Source organism: Acomys minous, assembly GCF_964271855.1.
Source record: "Acomys minous genome assembly, contig: scaffold_23, whole genome shotgun sequence".
Lineage (NCBI taxonomy): Eukaryota > Metazoa > Chordata > Mammalia > Rodentia > Muridae > Acomys > Acomys minous.
This window is the reverse complement of record NW_028182182.1, coordinates 2,668,928-2,680,965: the sequence shown is the minus strand read 5'-3', so window position 1 is coordinate 2,680,965 and position 12,038 is coordinate 2,668,928.

Sequence of the window (12,038 nt, the reverse complement as noted above, 5' to 3'; positions counted from 1 at the left end):
TGGGCAACTTTGTCAGAAATGACTTTTTTGCCTAAAGAGACATGCCTATTTGCGCAGTAGTACAGATTCTGAGTATGTAACTGGGCTTGATGAAATCAGCATTTCTCTTGCTTCCCTGTGCGTAGGGAAGCTCAGTTTTAGTCACAGTAGCTCCCACAAGTGTCTCCTCAGTGTGTTCCCAGTTCCTTAGAAACAGTGTATTTGCTGGGAGAAAAGTGCATTACTGTGCGCTTTCACCGTTCAGCAAATACATGTGTAGAAGCACAGCGCTAGCAGAAACGTACGTTTCTCGACGTTTTCTAACTCAGGGAACAAGTTGCACACTTCTGAGATGCATTTGGGCAACTTTGTCAGAAATGAGTTTTTTGCCTACAGAGGCATGCCTATTTGCGCAGTAGTACAGATTCTGAGTATGTAACTGGGCTTGATGAAATCAGCATTTCTCTTGCTTCCCTGTGCGTAGGGAAGCTCAGTTTTAGTCACAGTAGCTCCCACAAGTGTCTCCTCAGTGTGTTCCCATTTCCTTAGAAACAGTGTATTTGCTGGGAGAAAAGTGCATTACTGTGCGCTTTCACCGTTCAGCAAATACATGTGTAGAAGCACAGCGCTAGCAGAAACGTACGTTTCTCGACGTTTTCTAACTCAGGGAACAAGTTGCACACTTCTGAGATGCATTTGGGCAACTTTGTCAGAAATGAGTTTTTTGCCTACAGAGGCATGCCTATTTGCGCAGTAGTACAGATTCTGAGTATGTAACTGGGCTTGATGAAATCAGCATTTCTCTTGCTTCCCTGTGCGTAGGGAAGCTCAGTTTTAGTCACAGTAGCTCCCACAAGTGTCTCCTCAGTGTGTTCCCATTTCCTTAGAAACAGTGTATTTGCTGGGAGAAAAGTGCATTACTGTGCGCTTTCACCGTTCAGCAAATACATGTGTAGAAGCACAGCGCTAGCAGAAACGAACGTTTCTCGACGTTTTCTAACTCACGGAACAAGTTGCACACTTCTGAGATGCATTTGGGCAACTTTGTCAGAAATGAGTATTTTGCCTACAGAGACATGCCTATTTGCGCAGTAGTACAGAGTCTGAGTATGTAACTGGGCTTGATGAACTCAGCATTTCTCTTGCTTCCCTGTGCATAGGGAAGCTCAGTTTTAGTCACAGTATCTCCCACAAGTGTCTCCTCAGTGTGTTCCCATTTCCTTAGAAACAGTGTATTTGCTGAGAGAAAAGTGCATTACTGTGCGCTTTCACCGTTCAGCAAATACATGTGTAGAAGCACAGCGCTAGCAGAAACGAATGTTTCTCGACGTTTTCTAACTCAGAGAACAAGTTCCAAACTTCTGAGGTGCATTTGGGCAACTTTGACAGAAATGAGTTTTTTGCCTACAGAGACATGCCTATTTGCGCAGTAGTAGAGATTCTGAGTATGTAACTGGGCTTGATGAAATCAGCATTTCTCTTGCTTCCCCGTGCGTAGGGAAGCTCAGTTTTAGTCACAGTGGCTCGGACAAGTGTCTCCTCCGTGTGTTCCCAGTTCCTTAGAAACAGTGTATTTGCTGGGAGAAAAGTGCATTACTGTGCGCTTTCACCGTTCAGCAAATACATGTGTAGAAGCACAGTGCTAGCAAAAACGAACGTTTCTCGACATTTTCTAACTCAGGGAACAAGTTTCACACTTCTGAGATGCATTTGGGCAACTTTGTCAGAAATGAGTTTTTTGCCTACAGAGACATGCCTATTTGCGCAGTATTACAGATTCTGAGTATGCAACTGGGCTTGATGAAATCAGCATTTCTCTTGCTTCCCTGTGCGTAGGGAAGCTCAGTTTTAGTCACAGTAGCTCCCACAAGTGTCTCCTCAGTGTGTTTCCATTTCCTTAGAAACAGTGTATTTGCTGGGAGAAAAGTGCATTACTGTGTGCTTTCACCGTTCAGCAAATACATGTGTAGAAGCACAGCGCTAGCAGAAACGAACGTTTCTCGACGTTTTCTAACTCAGGGAACAAGTTGCACACTTCTGAAATGCATTTGGGCAACTTTGTCAGAAATGAGTTTTTTGCCTATAGAGGCATGCCTATTTGCGCAGTAGTACAGATTCTGAGTATGTAATTGGGCTTGATGAAATCAGCATTTCTCTTGCTTCCCTGTGCGTAGGGAAGCCCAGTTTTAGTCACAGTAGCTCCCACAAGTGTCTCCTCACTGTGTTCCCATTTCCTTAGAAACAGTGTATTTGCTGGGAGAAAAGTGCATTACTGTGCGCTTTCACCGTTCAGCAAATACATGTGTAGAAGCACAGCGCTAGCAGAAACGAACGTTTCTCGACGTTTTCTAACTCAGGGAACAAGTTGCACACTTCTGAGATGCATTTGGGCAACTTTGTCAGAAATGAGTTTTTTGCCTACAGAGTACATGCCTATTTGCGCAGTTGTACAGATTCTGAGTATGTAACTGGGCTTGATGAAATCAGCATTTCTCTTGCTTCCCTGTGCGTAGGGAAGCCCAGTTTTAGTCACAGTAGCTCCCACAAGTGTCTCCTCAGTGTGTTCCCATTTCCTTAGAAACAGTGTTTTTGCTGGGAGAAAAGTGCATTACTGTGCGCTTTCACCGTTCAGCAAATACATGTGTAGAAGCACAGCGTTAGCAGATATGACCGTTTCTCGACGTTTTCTAACTTAGGGAACAAGTTGCACACTTCTGAGATGCATTTGGGCAACTTTGTCAGAAATGAGTTTTTTGCCTACAGAGACATGCCTATTTGCGCAGTAGTACAGATTCTGAGTATGTAACTGGGCTTGATGAAATCAGCATTTCTCTTGCTTCCCTGTGCGTAGCGAAGCTCACTTTTAGTCACGGTAGCCCCCACAACTGTTCCTCAGTGTGTTCCCATTTCCTTAGAAACAGTGTATTTGCTGGGAGAAAATTGCATTACTGTGCGCTTTCACCGTTCAGCAAATACATGTGTAGAAGCACAGTGCTAGCAAAAACGAACGTTTCTCGACATTTTCTAACTCAGGGAACAAGTTGCACACTTCTGAGATGCATTTAGGCAACTTTGTCAGAAATGAGTTTTTTGCCTACAGAGACATGCCTATTTGCGCAGTAGTACAGATTCTGAGTATGCAACTGGGCTTGATGAAATCAGCATTTCTCTTGCTTTCCTGTGCGTAGGGAAGCTCAGTTTAGTCACAGTAGCTCCCACAAGTGTCTCCTCAGTGTGTTCCCATTTTCTTAGAAACAGTGTATTTGCTGGGAGAAAAGTGCATTACTGTGTGCTTTCACTGTTCAGCAAGTACATGTGTAGAAGCACAGCGCTAGCAGAAATGACCATTTCTCTATGTTTTCTAACTCAGGGAACAAGTTGCACACTACTGAGATGCATTAGGGCAACTTTGTCAGAAATGAGTTTTTTGCCTAAGAGACATGCCTATTTGCGCAGTAGTACAGATTCTGAGTATGTAACTGGGCTTGATGAAATCAGCATTTCTCTTGCTTCCCTGTGCGTAGGGAAGCTCAGTTTTAGTCACAGTAGCTCCCACAAGTGTCTCCTCAGTGTGTTCCCATTTCCTTAGAAACAGTGTATTTGCTGCGAGAAAAGTGCATTACTGTGCGCTTTCACCGTTCAGCTAATACATGTGTAGAAGCACAGCGCTAGCAGAAACGACCGTGTCTCGACGTTTTCTAACTCAGGGAACAAGTTGCACACTTCTGAGATGCATTTGGACAATTTGTCAGAAATGAGTTTTTTGCCTACAGAGACATGCCTATTTGCACAGTAGTACAGATTCTGAGTATGTAACTGGGCTTGATGAAATCAGCATTTCTCTTGCTTCCCTGTGCGTAGGGAAGCTCAGTTTTAGTCACAGTAGCTCAAACAAGTGTCTCCTCAGTGTGTTCCCATTTCCTTAGAAACAGTGTATTTGCTGGGAGAAAAGTGCATTACTGTGCGCTTTCACCGTTCAGCAAATACATGTGTAGAAGCACAGCGCTAGCAGAAACCAACGTTTCTCGACGTTTTCTAACTCAGGGAACAAGTTGCACACTTCTGAGATGCATTTCGGCAACTTTGTCAGAAATGAGTTTTTTGCCTAAGGACATGCCTATTTGCGCAGTAGTACAGATTCTGAGTATGTAACTGGGCTTGGTGAAATCAGCATTTCTCTTGCTTCCCTGTGCGTAGGGAAGCTCAGTTTTAGTCACAGTAGCTCCCACAAGTGTCTCATCAGTGTGTTCCCATTTCCTTAGAAACAGTGTATTTGCTGGGAGAAAAGTGCGTTACTGTGGGCTTTCACCGTTCAGCAAATACATGTGTAGAAGCACAGCGCTAGCAGAAACGACCGTTTCTCGACGTTTTCTAACTCAGGGAACAAGTTGCACACTTCTGAGGTGCATTTGGGCAACTTTGTCAGAAATGAGTTTTTTGCCTACAGAGACGTGCCTATTTGCGCAGTAGTACAGATTCTGTGTATGTAACTGGGCTTGATGAAATCAGCATTTCTCTAGCTTCCCTGTGCGTAGGGAAGCTCAGTTTTAGTCACAGTAGCTCCCACAAGTGTCTCCTCAGTGTGTTCCCATTTCCTTAGAAACAGTGTATTTGCTGCGAGAAAAGTGCGTTACTGTGGCTTTCACCGTTCAGCAAATACATGTGTAGAAGCACAGCGCTAGCAGAAACGACCGTTTCTCGACGTTTTCTAACTCAGGGAACAAGTTGCACACTTCTGAGGTGCATTTGGGCAACTTTGTCAAGAAATGAGTTTTTGCCTACAGAGACATGCCTATTTGCGCAGTAGTACAGATTCTGAGTATGTAACTGGGCTTGATGAAATCAGCATTTCTCTTGCTTCCCTGTGCGTAGGGAAGCTCAGTTTTAGTCACAGTAGCTCCCACAAGTGTCTCCTCAGTGTGTTCCCATTTCCTTAGAAACAGTGTATTTGCTGGGAGAAAAGTGCATTACTGTGCGCTTTCACCGTTCAGCAAATACATGTGTAGAAGCACAGCGCTAGCAGAAACGAACGTTTCTCGACGTTTTCTAACTCAGGGAACAAGTTGCACACTTCTGAGATGCATTTGGGCAACTTTGTCAGAAATGAGTTTTTGCCTACAGAGACATGCCTATTTGCGCAGTAGTACAGATTCTGAGTATGTAACTGGGCTTGATGAAATCAGCATTTCTCTTGCTTCCCTGTGCGTAGGGAAGCCCAGTTTTAGTCACAGTAGCTCCCACAAGTGTCTCCTCACTGTGTTCCCATTTCCTTAGAAACAGTGTATTTGCTGGGAGAAAAGTGCATTACTGTGCGCTTTCACCGTTCAGCAAATACATGTGTAGAAGCACAGCGCTAGCAGAAACGAACATTTCTCGACGTTTTCTAACTCAGGGAAGAAGTTGCACACTTCTGAGATGCATTTGGGCAACTTTGTCAGAAATGAGTTTTTTGCCTACAGAGTACATGCCTATTTGCGCAGTTGTACAGATTCTGAGTATGTAACTGGGCTTGATGATATCAGCATTTCTCTTGCTTCCCTGTGCGTAGGGAAGCCCAGTTTTATTCACAGTAGCTCCCACAAGTGTCTCCTCAGTGTGTTCCCATTTCCTTAGAAACAGTGTATTTGCTGGGAGAAAAGTGCATTACTGTGCGCTTTCACCGTTCAGCAAATACATGTGTAGAAGCACAGCGTTAGCAGATATGACCGTTTCTCTACGTTTTCTAACTCAGGGAACAAGTTGCACACTTCTGAGATGCATTTGGGCAACTTTGTCAGAAATGAGTTTTTTGCCTACAGAGACATACCTATTTGCGCAGTAGTACAGATTCTGAGTATGTAACTGGGCTTGATGAAATCAGCATTTCTCTTGCTTCCCTGTGCGTAGCGAAGCTCAGTTTTAGTCACGGTAGCTCCCACAACTGTTTCCTCAGTGTGTTCCCATTTCCTTAGAAACAGTGTATTTGCTGGAAGAAAATTGCATTACTGTGCGCTTTCACCGTTCAGCAAATACATGTGTAGAAGCACAGTGCTAGCAAAAACGAACGTTTCTCGACATTTTCTAACTCAGGGAACAAGTTGCACACTTCTGAGATGCATTTAGGCAACTTTGTCAGATATGAGTTTTTTGCCTACAGAGACATGCCTATTTGCGCAGTAGTACAGATTCTGAGTATGCAACTGGGCTTGATGAAATCAGCATTTCTCTTGCTTTCCTGTGCGTAGGGAAGCTCAGTTTTAGTCACAGTAGCTCCCACAATTGTCTCCTCAGTGTGTTCCCATTTTCTTAGAAACAGTGTATTTGCTGGGAGAAAAGTGCATTACTGTGTGCTTTCACTGTTCAGCAAGTACATGTGTAGAAGCACAGCGCTAGCAGAAATGACCATTTCTCTATGTTTTCTAACTCAGGGAACAAGTTGCACACTACTGAGATGCATTTGGGCAACTTTGTCAGAAATGAGTTTTTTGCCTAAAGAGACATGCCTATTTGCGCAGTAGTACAGATTCTGAGTATGTAACTGGGCTTGATGAAATCAGCATTTCTCTTGCTTCCCTGTGCGTAGGGAACCTCAGTTTTAGTCACAGTAGCTCCCACAAGTGTCTCCTCAGTGTGTTCCCAGTTCCTTAGAAACAGTGTATTTGCTGGGAGAAAAGTGCATTACTGTGCGCCTTCACCGTTCAGCAAATACATGTGTAGAAGCACAGCGCTAGCAGCAACGAACGTTTCTCGACGTTTTCTAACTCAGGGAACAAGTTGCACACTTCTGAGATGCATTTGGGCAACTTTGTCAGAAATGAGTTTTTTGCCTACAGAGGCATGCCTATTTGCGCAGTAGTACAGATTCTGAGTATGTAACTGGGCTTGATGAAATCAGCATTTCTCTTGCTTCCCTGTGCGTAGGGAAGCTTAGTTTTACAACAGTAGCTCCCACAAGTGTCTCCTCAGTATGTTCCCATTTCCTTAGAAACAGTGTATTTGCTGGGAGAAAAGTGCATTACTGTGCGCTTTCACCGTACAGCAAATACATGTGTAGAAGCACAGCGCTAGCAGAAACGAACGTTTCTCGACGTTTTCTAACTCAGGGATCAAGTTGCACACTTCTGAGATGCATTTGGGCAACTTTGTCAGAAATGAGTTTTTTGCCTACAGAGACATGCCTATTTGCGCAGTAGTACAGATTCTGAGTATGTAACTGGGCTTGATGAAATCAGCATTTCTCTTGCTTCCCTGTGCGTAGGGAAGCCCAGTTTTAGTCACAGTAGCTCCCACAAGTGTCTCCTCAGTGTGTTCCCATTTCCTTAGAAACAGTGTATTTGCTGGGAGAAAAGTGCATTACTGTGCGCTTTCACCGTTCAGCAAATTCATGTGTAGAAGCACAGCGCTAGCAGAAACGACCGTTTCTCGACATTTTCTAACTCAGGGAACAAGTTGCACACTTCTGAGATGCATTTGGGCAACTTTGTCAGAAATGAGTTTTTTGCCTACAGAGACATGCCTATTTGCGCAGTAGTACAGATTCTGAGTATGTAACTGGGCTTGATGAAATCAGCATTTCTCTTGCTTCCCTGTGCGTAGGGAAGCTCAGTTTTAGTCACAGTATCTCCCACAAGTGTCTCTTCAGTGTGTTCCCATTTTCTTAGAAACAGTGTATTTGCTGGGAGAAAAGTGCATTGCTGTGCGCTTTCACCGTTCAGCAAATACATGTGTAGAAGCACAGCGCTAGCAGAAACGAACGTTTCTCGACGTTTTCTAACTCAGGGAACAAGTTGCACACTTCTGAGATGCATTTGGGCAACTTTGTCAGAAATGAGTTTTTTGCCTACAGAGGCATGCCTATTTGCGCAGTAGTACAGATTCTGAGTATGTAACTGGGCTGGATGAAATCAGCATTTCTCTTGCTTCCCTGTGCGTAGGGAAGCTCAGTTTTAGTCACAGTAGCTCCCTCAAGTGTCTCCTCAGTGTGTTCCCATTTCCTTAGAAACAGTGTATTTGCTGGGAGAAAAGTGCATTACTGTGCGCTTTCACCGTTCAGCAAATACATGTGTAGAAGCACAGCGCTAGCAGAAACGAACGTTTCTCGACGTTTTCTAACTCACGGAACAAGTTGCACACTTCTGAGATGCATTTGGGCAACTTTGTCAGAAATGAGTATTTTGCCTAAAGAGACATGCCTATTTGCGCAGTAGTACAGATTCTGAGTATGTAACTGGGCTTGATGAACTCAGCATTTCTCTTGCTTCCCTGTGCATAGGGAAGCTCAGTTTTAGTCACAGTAGCTCCCACAAGTGTCTCCTCAGTGTGTTCCCATTTCCTTAGAAACAGTGTATTTGCTGGGAGAAAAGTGCATTACTGTGCGCTTTCACCGTTCAGCAAATACATGTGTAGAAGCACAGCGCTAGCAGAAACGAATGTTTCTCGACGTTTTCTAACTCAGAGAACAAGTTCCAAACTTCTGAGGTGCATTTGGGCAACTTTGACAGAAATGAGTTTTTTGCCTACAGAGACATGCCTATTTGCGCAGTAGTAGAGATTCTGAGTATGTAACTGGGCTTGATGAAATCAGCATTTCTCTTGCTTCCCAGTGCGTAGGGAAGCTCAGTTTTCGTCACAGTAGCTCGGACAAGTGTCTCCTCAGTGTGTTCCCAGTTCCTTAGAAACAGTGTATTTGCCGGGAGAAAAGTGCATTACTGTGCGCTTTCACCGTTCAGCAAATACATGTGTAGAAGCACAGCGCTAGCAGAAACGAACGTTTCTCGACGTTTTCTAACTCAGGGAACAAGTTGCACACTTCTGAGATGCATTTGGGCAACTTTGTCAGAAATGAGTTTTTTGCCTACAGAGACATGCCTATTTGCGCAGTAGTACAGATTCTGAGTATGTAACTGGGCTTGATGAAATCAGCATTTCTCTTGCTTCCCTGTGCATAGGGAAGCTCAGTTTTAGTCACAGTAGCTCCCACAAGTGTCTCCTCAGTGTGTTCCCATTTCCTTAGAAACAGTGTATTTGCTGGGAGAAAAGTGCATTACTGTGCGCTTTCACCGTTCAGCAAATACATGTGTAGAAGCACAGCCCTAGTAGAAACGACCGTTTCTCGACGTTTTCTAACTCAGGGAACAAGTTGCACACTTCTGAGATGCATTTGGGCAACTTTGTCAGAAATGAGTTTTTTGCCTACAGAGACATGCCTATTTGCGCACTAGTACAGATTCTGAGTATGTAACTGGGCTTGATGAAATCAGCATTTCTCTTGCTTCCCTGTGCGTAGGGAAGCTCAGTTTTAGTCACAGTAGCTCCCACAAGTGTCTCCTCTGTGTGTTCCCATTTCCTTAGAAACAGTGTATTTACTGGGAGAAAAGTGCATTACTGTGCGCTTTCACCGTTCAGCAAGTAAATGTGTAGAAGCACAGCGCTAGCAAAAAAGACCGTTTCTCGACGTTTTCTAACTCAGGGAACAAGTTGCACACTTCTGAGATGCATTTGGGCAACTTTGTCAGAAATGAGTTTTTTTGCCTACAGAGACATGCCTATTTGTGCAGTAGTACAGATTCTGAGTAAGTATCTGGGCTTGATGAAATCAGCATTTCTCTTGCTTCCCTGTGCGTAGGGAAGCTCAGTTTTAGTCACAGTAGCTCCCACAAGTGTCTCCTCAGTGTGTTCCCATTTCCTTAGAAACAGTGTATTTGCTGGGAGAAAAGTGCATTACTGTGCGCTTTCACCGTTCAGCAAATACATGTGTAGAAGCACAGCACTAGCAGAAAAGACCGTTTCTCGACGTTTTCTAACTCAGGGAACAAGTTGCACACTTCTGAGATGCATTTGGGCAACTTTGTCAGAAATGAGTTTTTTGCCTAAAGAGACATGCCTATTTGCGCAGTAGTACAGATTCTGAGTATGTAACTGGGCTTGATGAAATCAGCATTTCTCTTGCTTCCCTGTGCGTAGGGAAGCTCAGTTTTAGTCACAGTAGCTCCCACATGTGTCTCCTCAGTGTGTTCCCATTTCCTTAGAAACAGTGTATTTGCTGGGAGAAAAGTGCATTACTGTGCCCTTTCACCGTTCAGCAAATACATGTGTAGAAGCACAGCGTTAGCAGATATGACCGTTTCTCGACGTTTTCTAACTCAGGGAACAAGTTGCACACTTCTGAGATGCATTTGGGCAATTTTGTCAGAAATGAGTTTTTTGCCTACAGAGACATGCCTATTTGTGCAATAGTACAGATTCTGTGTATGTAACTGGGCTTGATGAAATCAGCATTTCTCTTGCTTCCCTGTGCGTAGGGAAGCTCAGTTTTAGTCACAGTAGCTCCCACAAGTGTCTCCTCTGTGTGTTCCTATTTCCTTAGAAACAGTGTATTTGCTGGGAGAAAAGTGCATTACTGTGCGCTTTCACCGTTCAGCAAGTACATGTGTAGAAGCACAGCGCTAGCAGAAAAGACCGTTTCTCGACGTTTTCTAACTCAGGGAACAAGTTGCACACTTCTGAGATGCATTTGGGCAACTTTGTCAGAAATGAGTTTTTTGCCGAAAGAGACATGCCTATTTGTGCAGTAGTACAGATTCTGAGTATGTAACTGGGCTTGATGAAATCAGCATTTCTCTTGCTTCCCTGTGCGTAGGGAAGCTCAGTTTTAGTCACAGGAGCTCCCACAAGTGTCTCCTCAGTGTGTTCCCATTTCCTTAGAAACAGTGTATTTGCTGGGAGAAAAGTGCATTACTGTGCGCTTTCACCGTTCAGCAAATACATGTGTAGAAGCACAGCGCTAGCAGAAACGACTGTTTCTCGACGTTTTCTAACTCAGGGAACCAGTTGCACACTTCTGAGATGCATTTGGGCAACTTTGTCAGAAATGAGTTTTTTGCCTACAGAGACATGCCTATTTGCGCAGTAGTACAGATTCTGAGTATGTAACTGGGCTTGATGAAATCAGCATTTCTCTTGCTTCCCTGTGCGTAGGGAAGCTCAGTTTTAGTCACAGTAGCTCCCACAAGTGTCTCCTCTGTGTGTTCCCATTTCCTTAGAAACAGTGTATTTGCTGGGAGAAAAGTGCATTACTGTGCGCTTTCACCGTTCAGCAAGTACATGTGTAGAAGTACAGCGCTAGCAGAAAAGACCGTTTCTCGACGTTTTCTAACTCAGAGAACAAGTTGCACACTTCTGAGATGCATTTGGGCAATTTTGTCTGAAATGAGTTTTTTGCCTACAGAGACATGCCTATTTGCGCAGTAGTACAGATTCTGAGTATGTAACTAGGCTTGATGAAATCAGCATTTCTCTTGCTTCCCTGTGCGTAGGGAAGCACAGTTTTAGTCACAGGAGCTCCCACAAGTGTCTCCTCAGTGTGTTCCCATTTCCTTAGAAACAATGTATTTGCTGGGAGAAAAGTGCATTACTGTGCGCTTTCACCGTTCAGCAAATACATGTGTAGAAGCACAGCGCTAGCAGAAACGACCGTTTCTCGACGTTTTCTAACTCAGGGAACCAGTTGCACACTTCTGAGATGCATTTGGGCAACTTTGTCTGTCAGAAATGAGTTTTTTGCCTAAAGAGACATGCCTATTTGCGCAGTAGTACAGATTCTGAGTATGTAACTGGGCTTGATGAAATTAGCATTTCTCTTGCTTCCCTGTGCGTAGGGAAGCTCAGTTTTTGTCACAGTAGCTCCCACAAGTGTCTCCTCAGTGTGCTCCCATTTCCTTAGAAACAGTGTATTTGCTGGGAAAAAAGTACTTTACTGTGCGCTTTCACCGTTCAGCAAATACATGTGTAGAAGCACAGCGCTAGCAGAAACGAACATTTCTCGACGTTTTCTAACTCAGGGAACAAGTTGCACACTTCTGAGATGCATTTGGGCAACTTTGTCAGAAATGAGTTTTTTGCCTACAGATTCATGCCTAATTGCGCAGTAGTACAGATTCTGAGTATGTAACTGGGCTTGATGAAATCAGCATTTCTCTTGCTTCCCTGTGGGTAGGGAAGCTCAGTTTTAGTCCCAGTAGCTCCCACAAGTGTCTCCTCAGTGTGTTCCCATTTCCTTAGAAACAGTGTATTTGCTGGGA